Below are 11326 nucleotides of genomic sequence, written 5' to 3' on the forward strand. Positions count from 1 at the left end.
CGAGATAATCTCGAGGCAAGACACATGAATCCTAAGTTGAAACCTTTTTTTCCTGCGGGAACCAGAGTTGAAACCTTCATAGCATCACATTACAATTTCATCAAAATTATGCGTACATATAAACAAATCCTGAAGGATTGATAGCAATGCCAAAAATAATTCAACTTCATTTCGCCGACATGTTGGACATCCTTCATCCGTCTCCACCTGCCATGTAGCAATATTGAGTGCACAACACAACTTCAGGGAAAGATTCACCCCGGTCGTTGCGCCGTAGTAGTAATGACTAGTGAGCAGTCAAATCACAGAGCCCCACCTTCGCCACAGTAAGTTGCTCGGACAAAGCAACCATCATTTCTCTGTTCCTTGAATCCGATGGTACTCCCATATTCCCACAGTAATAAGTTGCTCGGGCGAATCAACCATCACTATATCCGCTCACGTGTGATGACCACAGGAGCTATCCATTCAGATTGCATGTTAAAAAAATAAAGGTCGATAACTAATGCGGCAAACTTTCAAAAAAAAACTAATGCGGCATCTCGGGCCAATGCGGCCAGATCGCATTTTGCACGAGAAATTACACACCATGTTTCGTTGACATGTGGTCCCGTTCCAACATATCAGTGAGACAACGGTGAGTAGTAGGAGTATTTCCGAACCGACGTGTAGGCTGGGGCGCCCCTTCGTGAACCGTGGCAAACTGGCAACCGTCCACCGACTCTTCGCCTTTCCCTCTCGATTTGGAACTGCTGTCGCACACTCTTCCTCTCCCTCCTCCATTTTCCTTCAGCCTTTCACCCTTTCTTCTGCCATTGTTCGATCATCTGCTCCATCGAGGGAACAGGACGGAAAGGACCCCGTTATTCTTGCCCCGATCTGGAAGATGACATGGTGGAGGAACTCATTGATCGGTGCAACGTCATCACCTCGGCTAGCATGGCAGGTTCGTTCAAGCCCATTCTTGACTCAACTAATAACATCATTACAAGGAACCCAAGAGTCAAGGAGCGGTTTGATCTCCCCTATCTTCTTCGCCATGACCCTGATGACTGGCACTGTCACGGCGGAGGCCTCGCCCTGTGCAAGTTGATGCCGCTTGATAATGATACGTATGATGTTAAGATGCCATCGCTTGAGGGCAAGGCTTGGGCAGGCGCAAATGGAGATTGGGTTGTTTACATTGGGTCCAACTGCGAGTGGGAACTTGTGAATGTGTACACTCGTGACCGGGTTCCACTTCCAAAAATCTCAGCAGACTTCCCAGAGGTTGAGCACACCGGTATTGTACGAACGTTCAAATATAATCATGGTGACTGTCTTCTACGGAAGATAGTAATTTCTCGAGTTCCCAACCGCTCTTGGAATTACAACAACTATGAAGTTGTTGCTATCTTCGACAAGCTTGTTGCCATCCTTGCTGGTTTGACTCGATGGATATTGCTCAAAAATCAGTTTCTGTACACGGATGAGTACTATGATGCAATTGAATACGAGAGCCTTGTGTTTGCTGCCACCACTCGTGGCACTATTTTTGCATGGAGTCATTGTTTCGGTACGTTTGTCTTCCACCGTAATTATAATTGTTTCATCCACATGCATGCGGGTTAGCAAGTTTCCCTTTACTAATTAACCTTCTTCTTGTGTTTCCAAGGTCCTGTGAACATTCCACCACCTATATTGAAGATTTTTATAACCAAGGGGGAGATGACGATAGTGATGATCACGAGCATGAGGACGAGCAGCGCCCATATACTATTTGGCGCCTGGCAACTAATTCTGATGGATCACCTCTTCTCGTGTGTATACAACCCACTGATGATGTTACTGCTAAGGAAGCAGGTGTAGTCTCCCATGGTCGCACTCTCCGGACCTATTCCAACACCCGTTGCATGGTATTCGGGATGGATACTAGTGTGCTAGAGCCAACTCCTTCTCCTTGGTACATAATTGATAGTCTTGGAGAAAACTCGCTCTTCCTTGGACAAAACTATCCAATGATGGTAAAAGGCGATCCAACTGCTGTTGACACAACGTTACTACCATTTATGAGAAGCAACTGTGTCTATACCTTGGACATTTGGGTGGTTCCCTACCCTGTTACTGATATAGTAGGCCGCTTCAGCCTGGATGATCAGTCCTGCGTTGGTCTCCAGATCGACAATGGATGGCCCATCCTAGAGAATCACTTGTGGTTCAAAGCAAGCATTTCCAACACCGAGGAATGGTTGAGTTGAAGTTCATTTCATTGCTTGTTATTTGTTGTGTGGTGAAAACTTTAGTATTTATAATGTATCCTCGTTGTCGATGTGGGTTGATGACCTGTTGTATGTAATAAAATGATATGCCTGTGATAAACTTACTAAATTTATGAATGGCTTTCGAGTCACTTCTGTGAGTGAGGGGATCGACGAGGCAAAAAAATATTTTCCGAATACATAATTGTACGTGCATTGCAACAGGTTATCGGATGAGGCCAATCAACAATAGTAGTACACTATTTGTACTAGCTTCACATGCTTCGCGCGTTGTGCGGGTGTTTTTACTGTAGCCATATTGTACTCTACTATGTAACCAGCACCTCGAATCCTCGATACTAGTAGTACTACTACTATATAGTAAGTAGTAGGAGTAGTAGGGTGGCATGGGCCAGAACAAGCATTCACGTCCAGGAGTACGGCACACGCCACCAGCACGACTTCCATCTGACACCATATTTCTTGGAGTCCGTGCTAGAGCAATTTCTTCAACCTCATCGTTTCTCTAACTCAGCCATCGTGCGGCGGGCGAGGTGGGGGTTTGCCGATAGTCGGTTTCCTTAACTGTGGTCCCACTTGTAAGGCCAACTGCAACACACGACCCCAAACGGACCTCCGTTTTGCACGAACTCCAATGATAATTTTGACTAGAAAAGCAAGACCAAAGAAAACAAGAACCACAAGAATACATTTTACTACTCCTGTAAGTTCGATTAGTGCCTTCTCGATGCATTCATTGTTGATCTGCAGAGGCTCGATCTTGTGTGCTTCTTTCTTCTTCGAGTGTAAAGGAGTAGACGTTGCTTCCTCGCATCTAGTCTCATGTCTTGCCTCTATTCTAGTACTCCCTCTGGTCTGTTTTTCTCTGCGTCTAAGCAGCAACACGCATACCAAGTAGGAGTATCAACAAGTGCACTAATCTCATCTATAGCCTCTGTGCTAGCTAAAAGTGATAGAACATCTACTAAATTGCGCTCTATCAATATATGGATGTACTCTTCTTCCTAATACAAAAAATTGCATCCATTCTACTCCCTCCGTTGCACAATACATGCCTTCTATTTGTCAAAATATATATGTACCTAGAAATGTTTTAGTATATAGGTACATCCATTTTTGGACAAATGGAAGACAAGTATTTTGGAACAGAGGGAGTACACAATAAATTTTTTAAGTTAGCACAACTAGTCTAATCCGAGAGCACAACCAAAGATTTGGTCGGGTTCTTCCTCCTTTTGCCGACACGTGGGACATCCAGCATCTAGGTCGTGTCATGAAAGAATATAGAGTGGTAGTTGAAGCCACGAGATGTGCATCTTGGGTTAAACTATAAATAGAATCTTACTACTCTTGAGTAACTCCAAAAGCAGCCACCGAAGATCTTTCTTGAATTTGTTTTTCATCACCAGCACGTCGAGGTGAAAGATGTGCAGGTTCAGTGGGTCCTCTTGCGTTTTCACTGACATGTGGGGCCGCATGTGAGCAAACAGGCGATGGGCTCCCCGCGTCCGCTGGCTGGCTGAGAAGAGAGATAGAGGAGGGTTGAGCACGGACTGCAGGAAATTTGTTCTACGTAACCAGCACCTTGATATTCGCGTGTGGTTGTTTCTAGAATAAAAAAAGGAGGTACCCAATACGCCTAGCCTAAAGTTAGTAGGTGACCTTGCACTTGGCTCTTCGCCTCTTCTGGAAGTCGATGGTTCTACAGTAGTGCTTCTGGCAATCTAACACCAAATGAACTGCTGCAGGTCAACCGCTTGTAAGCAAAAGTTTCTCCTTGTGCTGCGAGCCACCGCGCACGCGTTGGCGAGGGAGAAGGCGTAATCAAGCTTCTCGTCGTTCTGCGAGTTGACGGGACACATCAAAGTTATTTACTAGTAGTACGTACTCTCTCCAAAAAAGGGCTGGCCATGTCATTGTTACCATCCCGTGCTCCGTCATTGAGTACATGCACTATTCACTACTAGAAATACCACTACTAATGGCGCACCTAATATGGCCATTAATGGCGCATCACTGGTGCGCCACTGACAGCACGTCATTAGTAATTTTTACTAATGGCGCACCAGCTGGTGCGCCATTAGTATCTGGTATACTAATGGCGCACCACCTGGTGCGCCATTAGTATATGCGAGGGTGCGCCATTAGTATGCCTCCCAGTTGGCATGTACACCCAGGTGCTTTGGCATACTAATGGCGCACCACCTCTGGATGCGCCATTAGTAACCGCAGCATACTAATGGCGCACTACCCGGTGATGCGCCATTAGTATGCACTGTCATACTAATGGCGCACTGTCGTGTGATGCGCCATTAGTATGAATATTAGGTTTTTTTTATTTTTTTATTTTCTGTTTTTTGCACAGGTTACAAAATGTATAATTTGACAAAATATAGACAGCACACATCAACAATAGATTCATCAAATACAATAGAAGATTAGTCTTTCAATACAATTCATCATATTAGTCTCCGAATACAATTCATCATATTAGTCTCCGAATTAAAAAGACCAAACAAAGATAGAACATTATATTACAAGTCTCGAGACCGCGAGTAGCGAGTTTGTCTTCGCATTACAAGTCGATATCGATCATCTAAACTACCATCACATAGAAGAGAGCTGCGGTCATCACGATGAGCATCATCACGATGAAACTCGTCTTCATCCGGTTCCTCCAACGCTCCCTCCCCTTTCCCGCTAGATAGTGGGCGTATCTAGATTCGGCCTCGGCCCTAGTGGTGTACCCTTTGTAACTGTTACCGCTGAATCGGTGAACCTGTCTCCGACACTCCTCCCAGTCATCGTAGACTCCGGGAACCTTACCCTTGTACACGACATACGTCGGCATCACTATGCACTAGCCAAACGAAACGTTAGTACCAATTCACAGACAATACATAAGCAATATATAATTATGCAACAGAACGATCGGAAGAGAAAAGCAAGACATTAATAGCATCGATTACATCTAAGTTGAACGACTCTCAAAACCAAAGAGACACACTACAAGTTCATTAAAGTTTAATTACAACATGAGCCAATCGATGTTTCAGAACTAGACAACTCGACTCAAGGGACCAGAGCGTGGATGAAGCCGCCGTCTATCGTGGGAGTCATGAAAGAACGGGCGTTGTCATCCTGCATTTGTAGCATTGTGTCGATGTCACTGTTGGACGGTTGATTTCTGAGGTAGAACTGCCCCGAGGTACGAAGGACATCTTGATGGATGATTTCCGCAAACTCCGACTGGATGCGAAAGAATTCTTGTCGGAGGTCCGCGTCCTGGATTGCCGACACGCTCGCGGCCCAATCTTGGAGTTTACTCGGTAGCAGAAGTTGATGATGGTCCCGTACGATCGCCCGTATGTGATGGATGGCGTAGTAGGCACCCTTCTGACCGCCAGGCGGCTGCTTGACGCAGCAGAACGTCGTATTGTGGGAGAACACGTGCTTGCCGTACTTACGAATAGGCCTGGTGAAGGTGCCTCCAGATTGGGCGTAGCCGGGGAGAACATCATCAAGAACCTTCTTGACATTTGTGTAGTCTACGTTCGACTGACGGTCCGGGTCGAAATACGTGGCCATGGAATATTTGGGGCTTAGGAGGATGAGCGTGCAACGTGTGTCACTGCAGAAAACACGGAATGTTAAAAGAAAAACGATCGAAAAGTAAGAATTCATATGTTACGGGCCGGTTGAGGGGAGGACTTACTCGGGAAAGTAAGGCACGAGGAAGTTATCCTTATCTTGGTTTGCCAGAATGACGCCTTCGAGGTAAGAACTCGCGACTTGCCGGTCCCCAGCGCTGCCCAAGATCTTGGCACGCATGTAGAAGGGGTCGACTATCACGATGTCCGGGGTCTTGTCGCGAATGATCCACATCTCCATACTCAGCGAAAATAGCCGAACGAAGGTGTAGTGCAGCGGATGAAGGTTAAACATAGCAAAGATGTCATCAAACCGCAGGACGATCGTACCCCCGATGTCGCCATCCACAAAGCCCTTGCCCTCTGGCACCTTGGCCACGAAAACCGGGTATGCCACATCCTTCTCTCTGAGACGCCGCTTCTCCAAAGAAAGAACACTGTCGTGCAGACTCCGCATAGCACCGGTTGCAGCATTGAGCATATTTGGTGGTAGCATCGCCCTACCCGCCACATGCACCCTCCTCGAGATATCCTGCGGTGAAGGTGGCCCGTCCTGAGCACGGATCGTACTCGATGCCGGCTGGCTCGCACCCTTCTTAGTCTTTCTTTTGCGTGCCTTCTTCTTCTCCTGTAATGGGACCGAGTTCTGCTCACAGACCGCCTTCTTGAGTGTGTTGGGGCTGATAATATTTCGCACCTCGCCTATCTGAGGCTCGGTGAAGTCGGCAGCTGGAGGCGTCTCCTGAGAGCTGAACGCCAGACGGCGCCTGTTGCAACTTGGCTTCTCCGCGGTACGAGCTAGATCGCACACGTCTTTTGTTGGGTTTGGTTCTTGAGAAGGAGGCCCCATGAAGTCGCCATCGTACCCATGCTCGGCAAAGTACTGATCGACGTTGCCAAATGTATCATCGTCGTCGTCGTCGTCGTTCTGATCCTGTGCCATATGCATGTTTGGATCCAGTGGCATAGGGATGTCCGGCACCGTTACGGCGGTCTTGCCATGGGGCCAACTTGGCGCCGGCACGACTGGCGGTGTTGTCTTTGGGGTGGTGTCCCCTGCCCCCAAACGAATCTGGCTCTTCGGCCAAAGCAGGGGCCAGCTCAGGAAGGCGCTGAGGGTCATCACGTCATCATCGTCGGCCCCGACATGTCGAATCGGAGGTAACAAGTCGTCGCAGCCTGGCAGCACCCGAACCAGTTGAACCCTAAACAAGTTGGGTGGCATCTGGGTACCGTGGAACAAGGGGTTGCCCGGTTGAACGATTTTTCCCTTGGCGACATCGACCAACTCGTTGTTCACGAAGTGGAGGAGAGTGCACGGAACGTCGGCGGCGCCCTGCGAAAACATGTAGGGCGTCAGGGATGCCCAGTCAAAGGCAAGGAGATGAAGTCCTCGGCCGAGAGAGGCTTAATTAGTTACCGTGATGATGGCGTCGAGCTCGGCTAATGTCGAGGCACCGCCAACGGCGGGCGTGCAGTTGACGGAGCGGCCGCTTGCTGAAGAGGTGCCGGCCGGCGTACACCCGGGTGCATTAAGCTCCCGTGCCGGCGTCGGAGACACCAATGCCACCTCCGCCGGAGGCACCAATGGCCCCGCCATCGCATTATGCGAGTTCCTGGCCGTGAAGCTAGGAATCGGGGGCGGCCCCTGTTGGCCGCCCGCAATCCACGCACTCAACCCCGAGATCAAGGTAGGCACAAGGGCGGTGATCGTCTCTCCGAGTCGTTGTTCCACTTGCTCTTGGACAATCTCCGGAATCCGCGCCACCTGTGCCTTGAGTTCTTGAACCTCTCGCGCATGGCTTTCCGAGCTGGTCTTTTTCTCCTTCCGCACACCAGCGGTATAGTATGACCCCCATTTTGTCGACAAGCCTTTGCCGGCCACACGACTAGCTGACGTCGGCTTACTGAGCTTATCCTTGTTCTTCATTATATTCAACCCCCTATTTAGAGTGGTGTCCCAAGGGTTGCTCTGAGTCGACCCCGCGCTACTGCTTTCAGTCGCCTGCGTAAGGAATGTGAACCATTTAGAAATTTGGCTTCATTAATTAGAATGCAACCATATGGAGCTAATTACGCGGGGGTGTATTCCTTACCAGAACAAGCTCAAGCTGCCTGGTCTTCGGATCCGTGGTAAGCTCCTTTGTTTTCGGGTCCTTCTTGTACCGGGCCCTGACAAAGTTCCTGGTCTGCTTGTCACCGTATTTATCGAAGAGGGGCGGTAGGCCTTGCTCAGCACGGTCCGCCTCCTCCTTGTCCCATATAGGCTCCGCCACTCTGTAACCGCCGGGACCGAGTGTGTGTTCCCCTATGTTCAGCTCCCGCATTTGTTTCCCCCACTCACTTGATTGGGAGCTTGCGGTGCTCGAGCAATTGATCTTGAAGTCGTTGTAGTCATCTTCGGTGGTCGAAGGATTTTTCTCCTTGATCTTCTCATAACTCTCACCTTTCTCGATCATTCTCTTCACATTGCTTTTCCAAGTAGACAGGGCCTTGCTCATCTTCGTGAGGGCAGCATTGTTCACTTTATTCCCTTTGAGGCTTGTGTTTTCGAATTCAGCGGGGAACTTGTATCGTTCGTGCAGCTTCGTGAAGAGGAGGTGGCGCAAATTCCCCCGGTCAGGATGCCTCAGGTTCTCGGTGTTGATTGAGACGGTGCTCCGGACAATGCACCCGAGCTGAAGCGAGTACCCCTTGACTATTCGTTCGGGCGCCGTTGGATTCCCGTTGGAGTCCACTTCAGTAACTTCCTCCTTGAGGGTGCGGAGCACGATCGGGCGCCGGTCCTTCCGTTGCCTCTTCGGCTGGCTGCTATCTGTGCGTGCGCCGCCATCATCAGTGGTGGCATCCTCGGCGGCACCATCAGTGGTGGCATCAGTGTGGTCATCCTCGGCGGCACCATCCGTGGTCTCAGGATCGGTGGGGAAGGCGGCGGCCTCATACAAGTGAGGTTGTTCCTCCATCTCCTGGGACAGCTCCCAGAATGCCTTGCCGCCCGAACCCCCGGCCTCATCGTTGTGGGCCATGTTTCTCTCTAAATAGAAACAAAGTTTGGTCAAAAAGTTGGTTATTGTCAAGGAACAATATCATGGTCTCATCATTTAGGGTTTGTTGACACCGAGGCATCCTAAAATCTAAACTTTTATCATTGAGGGTTTTTCGACGCCAAGGCACCCTAAAAGCCTAACTTTTCATCATTTCGGTTTTTATCGACACCGAGGCACCCTAAAAGCCATGCATTAGTCACAAGTACGCCGGGGCACTTGATCCTACTTAATTAACTACTAAGATACCCCGGCCCATGCATTAGTCACAAGTACCCCATATGTCCTATTTTTAGCAAAGTCATGCTAAAATTCACGGAAAATTTCAGCATGACCTTTGCTGAAAATAGGACATATGGAGTACCCGAATTTGCTGGAACGGAAGTTAATCGACATTCCAGCAAACTCAAGGGCCTCTCGGGTGGACAAGGCAAAAAAGGCCTCCACATACACATCACTGATTTAACGAAATTTGCACACAACTCAGTAGCACTTCATCATCATATAAAGTATATTAGCAGCAGTACAAATAAAGAGACATGATCAAAGTACTTCATAATAAACCCAAGCAACTTCATCATCATATAAAGTATATTAGTAGCAGTACAAATAAAGAGACATGATCAAAGTACTTCATAATAAACCCAAGCAACTTCATAATAAATCAATGTCCTCAGCTGTAAACTGAACTATTGTCAGGTCATGTTGTCAGGTCATGTTGAAAGTAAAATAGGACCTTGCTATGTTTGGGACCAAATTGTTATTTGGCTATTCTAGCTGGCTTTTTTTAGCGAATTGTAACTTGTGTGAAGCTGAAACAAAGTTAACTTACATGCTCCTATATGCTCAGCTGAATTATTATAACATGTCTATCCAGTTTGCAGTTATTCTTATAGGCGATCCGTAGTTAGCGTAGCTATTGTGCATCAAGATTCGTTTTTAGTCCTAAGAAAACACAAGGTTGTCAGGGACGGTTTTTCTTTGACTGGGGTTGTTGTCGACCTGAATTAAAGATGCAGTGTTTGGCAGATCCAGTCTGCAAACTTTGTCCTACTTACTGGATCAACAATGTTCTTAATTCCATTACCTAGTGTACATACCAACAGCCATAAACAAAAGAGCAACTAATGACTGAGCCAACCAAGAGCCACAGACCAGCACATGCTTGCACATGCTTGCACATGCACTGAAGCTACAACTCTTATCAATGATCTAACTTGGGCAGTGGCAGCGAGATATATGTTCCCTCTCTTCTGTTTGGCACATTGCACTTGCACATGCACTGAAGCTACCAATCTGAAAAGGTTGCGGCATAGCACCAATGAAATGGCTAACTTGGGCAGTGGCAGCGAGAAACGAAGAGAGGGAACATATTTGAAAGCCACACTCACTGCAGAAAAGTAACGAAGGTATCCACATATTTGAAAGCATGGATATCATTTCCTACACTAGAATACACCAGATTTTGAAGACTGGAACTAATATATAAGAGTCAGCAATCATCATGATATGCTTATATAATCAGGAAGTTGCATTACACCACATATTTGAATAAGATTTTTCTATTGCAGGTTGGCAGGTTTGTAACTCATGATATGCTTATATAATCAGGAAGTTGCAATACTCATGTGCACAAACCGAAAACTGATGTTCATATAAACTACTCATGTGCACAAACACAATGCAGATCAAAACAGAATCAAGGCTTTACCATCAACAGTATACACAACAAAATAACTAACGTCAGCAGTCAGCACACTCTAATGTGAGAGTAGAACGAAAATGAATTGCTGAAAAGGTTATATAAACTACTCATTCATAACAAGGATGAACTTATAGATCTCAAGGTTGCAGTGCACGTTAGCATCAAAGAATTACAGAAGAACTGAATTTCTGTGTATACTAGAGATACTGTGGTAAGTCAGGAAAAAGAAACCAACATATTCAATAACTCATGGCTGACTACATATAGTTAGTTACCACAATGGAAACCTCTTGTGTATGACAAGGAGCAAATTATCAAAAACATATTCAATAACTCATGGCTGACTATTGAGAAGACACACTGTTGCAATTTGAACATGAGTGAATTAAGTCAGCAGTCATCATCAACTAAACTAAACTGGCATACTAGACTCCTAGAACTACATTGGCACACTACAGAATGGAAAACATATCTATGCTGCCATTTTTCTATTGCAGGTTGGCAGGTTTGTAACTCATGGTATGCTTATATAATAAGGAAGTTGCATTACTCAGGTGCACAAACAATGAGTTACATTAACAAATTGCATCGTTCAAGAATAAAACGACAATTACAGGTGCGAGAAACATCAGGGTCTGCTACTAATGGTACTACTATCGTACTGTCTGC

Source organism: Triticum dicoccoides, chromosome 7B (assembly GCF_002162155.2).
Source record: "Triticum dicoccoides isolate Atlit2015 ecotype Zavitan chromosome 7B, WEW_v2.0, whole genome shotgun sequence".
NCBI lineage: Eukaryota > Viridiplantae > Streptophyta > Magnoliopsida > Poales > Poaceae > Triticum > Triticum dicoccoides.